This window comes from Abramis brama (assembly GCF_963993115.1).
Source record: "Abramis brama genome assembly, chromosome: 6".
Classification (NCBI taxonomy): Eukaryota; Metazoa; Chordata; class Actinopteri; order Cypriniformes; family Leuciscidae; genus Abramis; species Abramis brama.
The window spans coordinates 37,966,240-37,979,863 of record NC_139968.1 but is presented as its reverse complement, the minus strand read 5'-3'; positions in this window follow the sequence as shown (position 1 = coordinate 37,979,863).

Here is a 13,624-nt window from a genome sequence, read left to right as displayed (position 1 = left end):
AAGTATCAACTACTACCGATTTGTTTAGTTTTTGTAAATTAGGTTTTGTAAATCCGCCACTGACTTAATTAATCCATAACCATAAACAAAGGCACTAACTATGAAAAACCGTCTTTCTCTTCTTTTCAGCATTTCAATTCTAGCTCTATTATTAGCAATTTCTTTTTTTACTAAACTTAGCATTAAATTCTATGCATATTGACAATTTGTCTCTTTGTATGTTCTGTGTGTGTTTTCTTTCAGAGGGTTAAACAGGAGGATGAGGTGATATACGCAGGTGTCGTCACCAGACGTTAATTAAACTCTCTGTGAGGCTTTTTCCTCATTATTGATGTTATTATCAATAGGGTTTTCATGCACACTAGAAAGCCGGTATTGCAACCAAGCTGTTTAAGATTCGAAGCGTTGCTCATGCTTACATGCACTGCATTAGTAGCAGCTTATGGCCATGCAAAAGCATTAGCTGCGTTCTTACTGTTTTCTGAAAGGTGCATGTGTGTGTGAGATAACTAAAGTAGGGTGACCATACGTCCTGTTTAACCAGGACATGTTTGGCCAGGATTTCGAGATCGCCCAAAATGCCCGGGATTCGGCTTTTGCTTTCTACAGTCACCATTCATTATGTTTACATTATTACATTATTTGACACTGACACGTACGTGCCAGCTTTGCAGGTCATGCATTCTGCTTCACACGGATCCCGATCGAGACGAAAACACAGGAATTTTCTTAGCAATGCTAAAACGCACATCAACCGATCACTTGTTTACCGTTCATGTAAACACTACATTCAGATTCACCAATCGGAATTAATTCAGTCCTACTGAATCAAAAGGTGTGCATGTAAACAAAATGAATGGCGACGATAAAGCAAAAGCCGTATCCCAGATATTTTGGGCGATCTCGAAACCCCGGCCGGACATGTCCTGGAATATGGTCACCCTAACTAAAGTAACACAAAGGTTTAGTTAAAGCTGATTACTGATATCAGCCGTTGTGTACGCAGGTTAAGAGCATGACACTTACACCGCATTTCTGAACGCTGCAATAAAACCCATTTCTTAAGTGCATGTAAACTCTGAACATTCATTTGACCTTTTCTCAAATATGTTCTTAGTTGTGTTGTGTCTTTTTTATTTTATTTTTCTACATTTTCTGTTTATTGTGATCCTGCATGTAAATGTGTGTTTCAGTTATAGTAAAGGTTAAAAGCTAAAATCAATCACACAGAGATAGTTGAACATCATGGGACATTAACCGGATTTTATTCAAGAGTTTCTAGCTTTGAATATTTACTTTGGATTCTGAGGCCCAGAACTAATCCACATTTACCATGTTAAAGCTCACACGGGAACGGCTCAGATATTTGTTCACAAGTATTTTATTTTGAACAGTTTTTTTTCAGTTTTACTCTGTGTGTGGTCAGGAAATCCCAGCTGAGGTTAAACATCCATTTTATATGTCCTAACAGCACATTCTCAATGCATTCAGATTAAAAGTCACTGATCAATATACATAAATCTGCAGAATAACAGTACAAGTTTTAATTTCATGATAAATATGAGCAGCAAACAGATGTTTTTGGTGTATTTTTTAAAGTATTGTCTTCAACAGACTCAAACCACAGAAGGCCTCAGCTTTAGATTTGGAAAGAAATGTGGTTTCATCTGTTGAGAGCATGAGCATGAGAACATGTTTTATTAATGGACGTTTGTGGTTAATGTGCATCAGTGTTGATGTCAACTGCAGTCTTGAGGCGTGAATAGTGTGAGTTCCTGTGAATAGTGTGATTGCTTTTCTGTGAATCTTGTGGGGTTCAAGAACTTCCACAGTTTTGCTTTCTCTTTTTGAGAAACAATGTTTTACTGCAAAATAAAATACAGAATGGAAAATGTTTGATAAAAATATACTCTCTGTGAGATTTTTCTGTGTGAATGAGAAATATTAAAATGTATCATACACTATGTGCATGTGAACTATAAGATTGATATTTGGCAGCATTTGCATCTCTCTATATTTCCATGACCTCATACTCATGCTGTGATCCTCCAGATGAGATTAGTGTTAGTTTCAGTGTTATTTGCACCTCCAGCAACACTTAATTGTTTTTAAAAAGATTCCACTAGTCGTATCATCAAGCCTGTCTTTTTAGCAAAGACACAAACAAGTGAATCATTTTAAAAATAAATGCAATGCCTGATTTACTGCCAGTTGCAATATTGATGTGTTTGCAAGATTTTCAGTGCATCATGCATAAGTGATGATTTATATTGTTTTCATCAATTTTGGGGAGTTTCTTACTTAAAGTGATAAATTTAATTAGCATAATTGTGGTTTTAAACATTAAGAAACTTTTTCCAATCACTAGCAATGAAGCATGAAAGACGTCAACCGCCTGGATCATGTCACGTGACTGATCGCTCGAAATCAAAACTTTTTTCAGCAGACAGTGAAAATCCACGTCTATTTTAAAAACACGTTTTACTTATTTTCATCAAAGGCAACATAATTCTCAATAATATAATTAAAGTGTGGCGGATGGCTTGTTATGTTACGCACCTCTCGCCATACACACCTATACACAATAATCCAGATTTCCCAGCTGGGCTGAGTGATGGGCTAGTGTTATCGGTGATGTAGTGGAAAACAATAAGTTGATGACTTTTGTTGATGACAATCTGATCATCCAAGTTGGTGATCAGATTGTTTTAAAGTATAATATTGACAGGAAGCACTTCTTTACATATAACCAAATACATTGCGTTGTATCAAAAAAGCTAAAGGACCATCCAGACGGCCTTGGTCGGTCTACAATAGAACAGCTTAAACTGTCATCTTCTCGATCAGTACTTAGCCGTTTTTATAATATTCTCACAATTTCAAAGAAGGATAATTCAGATAAAGTTAGGAGACTATGGGAAACTGATCTTGGGGTAGAAATACATGAAGCGGATTGGGGAATAGTATGTGTAACACCTTATTTAGCAGACAATTCATCCTGGGAATGCAGTTTAAAATACTGCACAGATTACAATTTTTACTCCGGTTCGCAGACACAAAATGAACCCCAATTTATCCAGCAGCCTAAATGCAAGATCGCAGAGGGAACCCTTATGCACCGCTTCTGGAGATGTCTTAAGGTTCAGCAATTCTGGGCGGGGGTTTGTCTAGAAGTCAGTGGGTAAAATCTTTTCCTGATCTTTACAATTAGGGCCTAAGATAAGATCTGTTTACTGGGACCTACAGAGGAACTCCCTCATGGTTTTAAGGAGATCAAAAGTATTTTGTTACAATGGATAACTGAAATAACCCCATCAGTGCCTCAGTGGATACTTATCGTTAAGGCCTTTATTCCTAATGAAGCCTTTTCCACTGCATAAATTGGCTATTTATTTATTTTGATTTATTCTTTCTTCTTTTTTTTCTTTTCTTTCAGAGTTTGATATGCATATGAACAGACTTTCAAGTCAAGGATAACAAATAAGGGATTTAGATGCAGGTTTCATGATTTGCTTGCATGTTTGACTTGTGATGTGTTCCCCCCCTTTGTTCTTTTCTACACAGCAAAAATATGTTGGGAGATTTGTCACCATGGTTGTTAAAATTATCACTTTCCTGGTGAACATACAGGTCCATCTTTGCTAGTGTTAAAACAACACTGACGAAAGTGTTTATTATTCAAACACTGCGTTAGTGTATCATTTTATCACTCAAGGTGTTGAGAAATTATCACTTTAAGTATACACATTTAACACTTTATGGTGATTAATCACACAACCCCAGTGTATTTGTTTTATGTTGATTTAATGTAAATAATGTAAATACTTATTTTAAAATGGTAATGCAGATTCAATTAAAAAAATTAAACCTGTAGATATTTTCCAAACACCAAGTGACTATGAATTTATTTGAACATAAAATTTTTAAATATTTTAATATATTAAACCTACAACTGAATAAAACAGCTCTGTTAGTCTCCAATTAGAGACTATGCAATGACTATGCTCTGTTAGTCTCCAATGCAATAGCAACTTAACAATGGTATGAAAATACACATTCATTATGAGAAATATTTCTTAAATATAAATCTCTACTGAGTTTCAATTCAAACAAATTTATTTTTATTTTTTTCAGCACCATAGGACATCTGTTACATGTTGATATACTTTGTCAAATAATCTGCACAGACACATTTTCAATATAAATTGACTCAAAGTTTTTTTTTCAGTAAACATACACTGCAATAACATCTTTAATTTGAAAATACAACAACAATTTAACATGTCATCTTTAACTCAATGTTAACCATGTCTGGTTTAAAAATATACATTCATTCTGATAAAATATATTATTCCTTTATTTATAGGCTAAATAATCACATAAAACTCTACTGAGTGTTTCAAACAAGTTCATTTCCATTAAACTGTTTTGCTCTCAACTCTCGAGTGCGTGATGATTGGCTGGACGTGCTAGGATGGATTTTGTAGACTGTTGTCAGGATAAAGGTGAACATGTTGCTGAGAGATGCGTCATATTGTGCACCAAAGACAAAATGAGCTTTAAAAAGCTCCAAGTGAAGTACTTGCTTGACAGGTATGAGATTCTTGTCGACCACAATGTAGAACTTAAAGGATTAGTTCACTTTTAAAAAAACTTTTGCTGATAATTTACTCACCCCGATGTCATCCATGATGTCCATGTCTTTCTTTCTTCAGTCGAAAAGAAATTAAGGTTTTTGATGAAAACATTCCAGGATTTTTTTCCATATAATGGACTTCAATGGGACCCAAACGGTAGAAGGTCCAAATGACAGTTTCAGTGCAGCTTCAAAGGGCTTTAAACGATACCAGACGATGAATAAGGGTCTTATCTAGCGAAACGATCGGTCATTTCAAAAAATAAATAAAAAAGTTTAAGTTTTATAGGCACAAATGCTCGCCTTGCTCTGTTCTGTGATGCGCGTTCATGACGTCATGTAATACGCAATTACGTTAAAAAGGTCACGCTTGACGTAGACAGAAGTACCGAGTCAGTGTTTACAAATGTGCGGAAGGAGGACCATATACACATATTCAAATGTCTTTGTGTCAGTTATTCGTTTAAAATGCCCATTTCGTGTGCGTATCCTGGGTGCTTTAATATTAAAAAGCCTAAAAGAAAATTTCAAGCGTGACCTTTTCAACGTTTCGTTGGTATCGTTTAAAGCCCTTTGAAGCTGCACTGAAACTGTCATTTGGACCTTGAACTGTTTGGGGCCCATTGAAGTCCATTATATGGAAAAAAATCCTGGAATGTTTTCATCAAAAACCTTAATTTCTTTTCGACTGAAGAAAGAAAGACATGGACATCTTGGATGACATGGGGGTGAGTAAATTATCAGCAAAAGATTTTTTTAAAAGTGAACTAATCCTTTGAGCACATCTGCTTTGGTTTGTCCAGTGGCCAGAAGATAGGGCTGTCTGTCCTCCACCTCTGAGAGATGGTCCTCCAAACTTCTGCAGGACTGATTAATAACAATATAAAAATTACTTAAATGCCATAAATTCTAGCATACATTTAAAATCAGAACATAGTATATTTACCACAAATTTAGACTTTTAAGAGAAAATTACATCTTTAAAAAAAAAGTTTGGTTTACAGTTATGATATTTGCTATGTTTAAGAAAAAATCCAAAACATGAGCTAACCTTTTCAAATTTCAGGAGGCAACCAACAGCATCTCTCAAACTGATCTTGGCTCTTCCTTCCAGAGGGTTGGGGTGCAAGGAGCAGTGACGTGCGGTCTGGGTAGGCAAACTAGGCACTGCCTACCCTGCCAAAATTCAAAAATAAAATTGTTTATTAAATAATAAACTTGTATTTGTATTTTTACTGTTTATTCTTGTGATTTATATATGCAATATGTGTGTTATTCCAATTATTTAGACGTTATGATGACAAATGTAGCAGTTACGCATAATCAAATAAAAAACAAATCGTAGAATAAGCAGTGCTTTTACTGTCCATTCATTGCAGACGGCAAGCGAAAAACCCATGTTGCGCATGCGCACTTCGATCCTGTATTCTTTAACATGTACGTCAAAAAGCACAACTCTGCTGTGCCTTTGGACGTAAATATGGTATGCCCGTAACATCTCCGTAACATATCAGACATGGACCAATTAAAATCGAGATATTACTGGACATTTGCGCAGCTAACCTCATTAACGTTACACCACAGCTAGCCTACATGCCTAATCCCCGCGCCAAATTCAAAGCCAAAATGACAGCACCGGCCGTCATCACAGAGTTAAATGTTTTAAATTGAGAGCCAGAAACACTTTGCAAACTGAAGGTCCATAAAGACGAGATTTACAAAGCTGTGATCGACGTCTTCACGAGGAAAGAGCGGCGGATGAATTTTATGTAGGCTACAAATAATCTACCGAATCCGATTGGTGAGTCAAAAACTATTTTGGGCTTAATATTGAATTGATAAATATGGTTGAATTAATGCAAGCCATTTGCCTTTATATTCAATTGAGCAGTGTGTGATTTTACTTTTGGCCGCTGTGCAACATTAAGATTTAAGAATGGACTTGCATTCTAATGCTGGAGTGAACATTAACTGTTACCGGTGTGTGCCTGTGTGCCGCGCTTGTGTGTGTGCGACGTGCGTGTATGTGTGTGTGTGAGTGAGTGAGTGAGTGAGTGAGTGAGAGAGAGAGAGAGAGAGAGAGAGAGAGAGAGAGAGAGAGAGAGAGAGAGAGAGAGAGAGAGAGAGAGAGAGAGAGAGAGAGAATACACGATATACATCCTGATTTGTACATTTCTTGATATACCGCGCTTGTGCGTAACGTTTACTGTTATTATGTATTATTAGCCTAAACAATAAATCAGGGATCTGGCTTTCATAACTCGGTGCCTAGCCTCTTTAAGACATCACCGCACGTCACTGGCAAGGAGGTGTAACAGCAAAAGCAGGGAGGCTATTGCTAAAACCTGTGCCTCTCTGTGCGTCATAGTATTGTTCCTGTTAAAGAGACAAATTTGGGTAAAACGAACACATTAAAAAAAAAGCTAAGATTTTAAGTTTCAAACATCTTGAACAACAAGCAGATGTACTTACATAGCCTGTCTTCCCTTCAGGATCGTTTAGGTTTGGAAAGAGAGTAATAATCCCAAGGGCATGCATCTCTCATGGCCTTAAGTGGTATCCTTCTGCAATAATAAACCATGAAACCAAAACCTAGTCTATTCTGCTCTGTTTACTTGGGGTAAAAACAATAGCATCTATAAAAACTGTTATTGGTACAGTTGGCGTAAAAGCAATATTAATGTTACAAATATTACAAAATTGATGTCTGTTTCTCAGCCCAAACGGATTGGATCACTTTAGAAAACATGGGTTAAGCAACTAGATTATGTATTGTACACATTGTCTATAGAACAGTATTTTTTGATAAACTGGAGAACATTTTCTTTAAGCTGGGTTAGATCCCTTGTCTTACCAACCTCTTTTGCAAGCTTGGAATCATCCAACCTGGGTCTTTTGGAAGGGAATGCAGACAATTTGTTCATTGCATTCAGTAAAGCTTGAAGACTTGCTGACAGAGTTCCCATCAGTCAGAATAGGGGACAACTCGTGTGCAGAAGTGGAATCTGTATACAGTATATACAAATATTACTAGCAAAAGTGTAAACATCACCACAATTTTAAAATAAGACCAGAAAAGTATAAACATAATTACCATCATTAGTATGTAAACTAAAGCACATGCCCCTTTCAGCAACAAGTTCAGGAAATACATCCACTTCCACTTCTGTAGAGGTGTCATCCGTTACCTTAACAGGTGTCTGTTCTCGAATGGCAAATGTTTTTTTTGCTGTAAAACAATAACTTCATTACTATACACACACACAAAAAAAAATGTATCATTAAGACATCAAAGTACTTTGTGTATTTACTGTATAATATAGCTTCATTTACAGACTTACCTTCAGTGACAAACTCCAAAAAGTATGGCTCTTTGAGTTTTACATATTTTCTAGTGTCCATGTATTGGGTTCTTGCCTTTACTGTCCAACCTGTAAAAGTTAGCAAACTTGAATGATATTTTATACAAACAAAAATGACACAGAAAGATAAAAATACATAAGATACAAATGCAAACAAAAAACTAATAGGAATTTAATTTGTCACCAAATGCATATGACAACATTACAGTGTGGGCACAGGCGTTGGTTTATGTGTTTGCCAGTGGGTGCTTGTCCTCCATAGGAAAAAGCGAACTAACAGACTCAATATAATCACTATAGGTCACTTTGTTTTACTGCAGATTCTGTTTAATACCCACACACAAGAACTACCACATATGACAATTGTCAAAACAATTAAAACTTTATATTCACACACAAGCACTAAATACAACTATAAAGCTAGAATTAAGTTGTACAGAAATACTCTCTAACTTCAGGGCACTCACTAATGCACATCTGCTCAACTAATAATACAAAATAAGACTAAAAAATGCCTCGTCGGGAGAAACAAAACCTGTTTACCCGGGCTTGAGTTGCTATCTGTCGGCTGATGATGCAGCGTTTCCCTCCCGTATCGAGCACATTTTTGCGTGTCTCATGAAGAGACGTTTTTGGGGCACTGTGCATAACGTTACGCGTATCAAAGTAACGTTACCACGAGAACGATGCTAGATAGAACACACAGAGCGTTCCGCTCTTAAAGGAGAAGTTCACTTTTAAAATGAAAATTCTGTCATCATATACTCACCCTCATGTTGTTTCAAAGCTGTATGAATTTCTTTCTTATGCTGAACAGAAAGGAAGATATTCAGTAACCAGACAGTTTTTGGGTCCCAATGACTTCCATAGTAGGAAAAAAATATACTATGGAAGTCATTGGGACCCAAAAACTGTCTGGTTACTGATATTCTTCTAAATATCTTCCTTTCTGTTCAGCATAAGAAAGAAATTCATACAGCTTTGAAACAACATGAGGGTGAGTATATGATGACAGAATTTTCATTTTAAAAGTGAACTTCTCCTTTAAGATAGTCATAGGCCTCACATGCGCAGCGCCGCCGTTTCCTTCGGTGCTCGGCCAAATCCGTTAGTGCTCGAGCCCCGGGGTGCAAGTTACACAAGGAAATATTATTTCAATAGCAATCAATTCAATTAACGTCTGCTTTCTCGTTTGCATGACATTTCAAAACACCAGAACTAAACCGTAGTTACTGGATGAACAATTCTTTACATCTTAATTTAGGCCTAACGTAACGTTACCGTGAAATGGTAAACTCAAGATGAACGGCGGATCAAAAGAGCGCGAAATTAAACTGAGGCAGAACATACTGACAGAGTAAAGTCAACCACATACCTCACTAATTATCGATATTATGATATTTCAATACTTATTTTAATACTTAATTAAAGACGATTATGCAGTGTCTTGTGTATTTATCTTGTGATAAATTAGAAACAACGTTCGGCCTAATTATACTTTGACTGTCAATTTTTGGATAAAATGAGGCAAATAATGAAGTTATTTTTCACACAAACAGTATAATATAAAATTACAATTTGTTTTAGTGATGAATGATGATCCAAGTTCATAAATAAATCACACGTTGATAAGTTAATAATATAGGCCTACCTTGCTTGGAACCGTTGTTTGCAGGCAAATTCTTAAAGACGATGTGTAGTCATGGAGACCGAAGAGCACATAATGGGCGGGGAGATTGAAAATGCTCTGCACATGCGCAGATGTTGATTATGTCTGAACACCCAAAGGAAACACTGTGCATTATCACTAAACAAGTGATAAAGCATATCATATTTGTAAATTAAAGGGATAGTTCACTTTGAAATTAAATTTTGGTATGTTTTAGCTTACCTCAAGGGCATCCAAGATGTAGGTGTCTTTTTTTCCGCAGTAGTTTCAATTTTGATATTTTTAGGTCAAACCGTTCTTGTCTGTCAGTCATATAATGCAGGTCTATGGTCACTGTCTCAAAGAGCATGCACAAGTCCAAATTAAAACAATTCCCCATCGTCCAAATTAAACAATTCCCCATCGTCCAAATTAAACATTTCCCCATCGTAAGTACACATTGATGGCGTAAGACACGAAACGAGCGGTTTGTGTGAGAAAAAGAACAGTATTTATATCGTTGTTACCTCTTGAACACAGCCGCGTCCAGTGATCTGAGGGCGCGGGCGGGTATAGATATATACACTAGATGTCGCCTTGGCTACGGTTTCGTTCCAATGAACTGCTGTAGCCAAGGCGACATCTAGTGTATATATCTATACCCGCCCGCGCCTTCAGATCACTGGACGCGGCTGTGTTCAAGAGGTAAAAACGATATAAATACTGTTCGTTTTCTCACACAAACCGCTCGTTTCATGTCTTAGGCCATCAATGTGTACTTACGATGGGGAATTGTTTAATTTGGACTCTCTGCATACTCTTTGAGGGGGTGACCATAGACCTGCATGATATGACTGTCAGACAAGAACGGTTTGACCTAAAAATATCAAAATTGAAACTACTGCGGAAAAAAAGACACCTACATCTTGGATGCCCTTGAGGTAAGCTAAAACATACCAACATTTAATTTCAAAGTGAACTATCCCTTTAACACCAGATTTTATCACTAGCTGCCCAACACTAGGTTTTTTATCACTCAGAAATTTGCATATATGTATGTGTTTTGAAAAATCCCTGTAATGCCTAAAATCACAAAAAAAAACACGTTTTACACCCACCCAATAAATCAATGGAAAGATAGGATTGTTGCCTGTAAAATGGAGAAATTACAGTATAACTGCAGAGCCTAACAAGGCTATGATGTCCAGATAAACCCTGACCACCAGTTGTTCAAAAAGTTTAATCTGGATCAGAATGATCTGGATTTGGAAATCCCATTTTGTGCTATCCAGGATCAAGTAATCCGTCTTACTTTAGAGGCATTTCTTTCAAAGCAAAATTGGATTGGATGTACACTTTTTCCGATTACCAAATGTGGATTACTTGTGCTCTACGGAACCCCCAAAGGGACATGGTGATGTAAAAATACGAGAGGGAAAAAAAAAAATATTTCAATGCTTTTGCTTCTCTCAGAAAAGTTTTTCTCTTATGAATGTGCCAATGTAGTTTAGAAACAGTGATTAAAAAAAACACTTTGAATTAAATATATTTTTTGTTAATATATTTCATAATGCCAAAATCTCCTTTTTACTTTATAGTAGGCTACCGAAAGGCTTAATATGTCACGTAATGTCTACTTCTAATTTATTATTTTAAACAGTTAAACTAATCAAAAGCAAAAATAAAATGTGTGTATATATTACATGATACAAATGTTGTATTAATTATATTTTTGTTCCTGAAATGGATTAAAAGTATCCCAATCTTACTAAAAAGTTTTGAACACAAACTGATGATTTGATCCAGATCAAAAACCAAGATTGGATTTTTTTTATCTAATCTTATTTCTGAATATTTTTTCTTTTTCTTTTGAACAACCCATTTTTCAAGACCTGATCCAATCCGATAGCCGAAATCAGATCATATTACTTTTGAACAACTGGCCCCTGTTAGAGTGCCATAATACCACGAGTTTACACTGGCGCTATCTACTGTTCAAAAATACTGTAGCTCTACTATTAACAGATGAGGCAATATAAATACATCTCACAGTAGAGCAACAAATCAATTTTGAATTCAATTTTAGGAAAATGATTAAAACATTTAGTCACAATAAAAAAAAAAATTTCATGTTTATTTTTATATATATATATTAATTCAGGTCTAAAATGGTTTTATCTGCAGTAAAGAGTCATTCACAAATAAGTTCAGCTTAATTAAAACCTTAGACATTGACAGACAATGCATTAGTTTGATTTCAAATGACTGTCAGTAAAGATTCGCTTCATGCAGGGCTCTTTTGGTTCTCTGTATTGTTGCTAGTGAAAATCTGCTCCAAAAGATTCATGGTCAGACATTAAAGGGAGAGTAAAAAAACATTCTGTAATAATTTATTCACCCTCAGATTTTTTTTTCTTTTCACTACAATTTATTTTACAAGTCAACGGGCCCATCAAATGGTTACCCACATTCTTCAAAATAAATATTTTGTGTTTAGCAGAAGAAAGAAATTCATACAGGTTTGGAACAACACAAGGGTGAGTAAATGATGACAGAATTTTCATTTTTGAGTGAACTATCCCTTTAATGAATCATTCAGACTGAATCGCGATTCGATTCAAATCATTCTGCTAACCCGTTTGGCCAATTCATTGAAAAGAACCGACTCAAAAGAACGATTCATTCACGAATCGGATTGGTTCTAATTCTAAACAGCCGACAGAAAATACCGGATGGCGAAATAAGGAAATGTCTATTAAATTTATATATAGGGCTAAATACTTGGTGACGGAGAATATGAGTGTGATTTGCGGTATACAGACATGGCCTCGTTCATTAAACATAAATAGGCTGCAGTTAATCGCTATCGACATAACGGTCCATAACCCTACTCTTGTATAAATTGCCCTTAATAAATTTACGTAATAACCTTTACAACCGATTTATGCAAATTCTGCAACTCCAAAATATACAAGAAATGCGGTAAATCATAAATGACCGCTTAAAATCGTATTCAACCGTAATTCAAATATCATTTTGAAACAACTACATTTCAAGCAGTAGAACAGTGTTGGGAAAATTGAATTAAATCCCAAAATGTGTCTGAAAAAGGCGTTTACCAAACAAAATCTCACCTTGAGGGATCCTGATGGCGTCAAACTCCAGACTTCTGAGGGACTGATGAAGATCTGCGCCTTCTCCAGCTTCGCAATAGTGCCTGTCAAGATGGTCTGAGGTTTCAGAGACCTCCTATGTGGTGGATATGGTGTTCCGTGTGGTTGCTAGTGGTTGTTTACTAGGCTAAAGAGTCGAATCAACTATGAATCTGCTCGGGTCCCTCATTCGTTCGTTCCAAGTCTGTGGTAATTTTTCATCTGTTTATCATCCACCAAGTGTAAATCGCAAATGTGATCATTTGTAGGCTACTTGCAAATTGTAAGTGTGCAATATTATTTTTAAGATTTAATGTTAATTAGTCCACCTACAAAGTGATACTTTCCAACTTATGCAAAGAAAAGTCTCTAAAAATCGGATTTAGGCTACAACTTCATGCAGAGCAGCGGAAGTCCATAACTTTTGTTCCCGAGATGCGAGCGCGACAACGCGTGACGTCACGCGAACATGGCGGCACGCAGCGAGATGTGATGAACACATAAACATTCGCATATGTTTTTGGAATAATGTGTATTCAGTGAAACTGTGTTTCTGAAAGGTACACAGCCAACACGAATGATGGCACTATAGGCTACTAGAAGACTATGTTTTTCATACTAGTGAATTTCTCCTTAACTGCATTTTTAACATTAACAAGCTTCCTATACAACTTTTCACTAATGTTTTTTTTACTTAAATTTACTTATTCAGAATATTTAGGAACATTTTCATTGTATGCACCTGTCAAGGAGTATATGATGGTAATCAAGGCCATTCCGTCAGTCAGAACTTATCAAATTTCTAGGAAATCATTAAACTGGACGG